At 45.6% G+C, this 1,677-nt stretch overlaps 1 non-coding gene across 1 annotated transcript; it reads right to left on the reverse strand.

Annotated features, from left to right (window-relative positions):
- Nucleotides 1–636: 636 nt before the first annotated feature.
- Nucleotides 637–711, reverse strand: Trnan-auu (transfer RNA asparagine (anticodon AUU)). The gene has a single exon. It is a non-coding gene; the product is annotated as a tRNA-Asn (tRNA).
- Between the last annotated feature and the right edge of the window lie 966 nt (nucleotides 712–1,677).

Below are 1,677 nucleotides of genomic sequence, written 5' to 3' on the forward strand. Positions count from 1 at the left end.
GACCGCGAAAGGCTCTGAGGCATGTGAGAAATACATCTATAAGATGTAATTGAGACTGCCTCGTCCCACCTTATGCTGTACCGCTTTGGCAAATGCTTTATCTACGCCACTCGCCTTAATCACATATGAGAGTAATTCTTAATAAAACGCCTGTCGCCAATTGTTCGTCACCACAGATACTATTTGCTATACGGCCACGACGCGCAACTGATTTCCAAAATTCGTCTTCCTCCTGTGAGGATGGAAATCACAACCCCCGGTTTATTAGACCAGTGCTCTACCACTGAGCTAAAGAGGCGCGGCCTAGCGGTACTTTTGCGTACTTCGTCCTTACGGTCGTGTGGATCATCAGACTTCAGCTGACAACACTTCATATTACCGACTAATATCTGCAGCTATGGCGACCCATTACTGCTTGGCTACACATCTGACACGTAACCGATGTGCTCTCCAAACAACAACACTTGCATTTCAGAACTTGTCTTTCACACATGTCTACAAAGTCACCTTCACCCTCAAATACAGTTTCCTTGCGACTGACAGAGATGTAGGCAAAGTTTAATGTTGCTATTTCCATTACATCATGTTAATCAGAAAAACGGTAATTTACATCTGCAGCGGAACAAAATTCCGTTCCGCAGAGCGTGGGGCTCGAACCCACGACCCTGGGATTAATAGTCTCATGCTCTACCGACTGAGGTAGCCGGCTGCCTCGGTGAATACCTGCCAGGTAGCACGTCACACAGTACTCGTTTGGGTTGGGTGGTCCCATACAAAATGTCTCCATGCTGCCTAATGTTTTCCAAACGTCACAGTCGTCACGTACTTCACATTTATTTCATAATCATTTCTAGAAGGTAAACGAATTGCATGACAACCTGCAGAGCTAGTGGCGTCAAAATTAACACACATACTTGATGTGACTCAAAAGAAGAACGAGTTACTTTCCGACGTTGTTTTAGATGTGCAAGTGCCAGTCAAAACTCGCGGTGACGGCACACTGCCGACCATTTCGCTAGTTAACACCGGTCTTGTTGTGTGTGTTTCAAGCTCAAGAGCATCTCCAAGAAGAAAATGGTCAAAAGCAACATTCAGACGGTTTCGTACTGCTCAATTGCTACATTAAAACGGTATGTTTCTTTTTCAGAACTGGAAAAACAGGAGCGTGATAGCATTCGAACCTGTAACCTTCAGATCCGAAATCCGACGCCTTATCCATTAGGCCACACGGTCACTGACGACTAAGTATAACTTGTATACGACTCATCTCGAAACGTTCTCACCTCTGAGGAATTGTGTTTTCGTTCTACACAGCCGCTGCCCCCTTGCTCTTTCCCACCCATTCGTTACATTCAACCTCTTACGAGACCGACCAAATATAGACTGGGTCACAAGACCACACACTTCGTGCATTCGGAATCCAAGGCAGGGCGACCCTCGCCGCATTTGCTACGATGGACATTTGCTACTTCTGCAGAATCGGCGACGACGACGACAACCTCTGAGATATGTGAGAAATACATCTATAAAATGTAATTGAGACTGCCTCGTCCCACCTTATGCTGTACCGCTTTTTTTTTTCCTTTATTGTCATTTTATACCTACAAAGGTAGGCCGGCAGCGGCCTAATATGCCGCTCTTCGGCCACAAGAAACATAGAAGAGATAAAAACAGGAA

This window comes from Schistocerca gregaria, chromosome 4, assembly GCF_023897955.1.
Source record: "Schistocerca gregaria isolate iqSchGreg1 chromosome 4, iqSchGreg1.2, whole genome shotgun sequence".
In the NCBI taxonomy this organism is placed as follows: domain Eukaryota; kingdom Metazoa; phylum Arthropoda; class Insecta; order Orthoptera; family Acrididae; genus Schistocerca; species Schistocerca gregaria.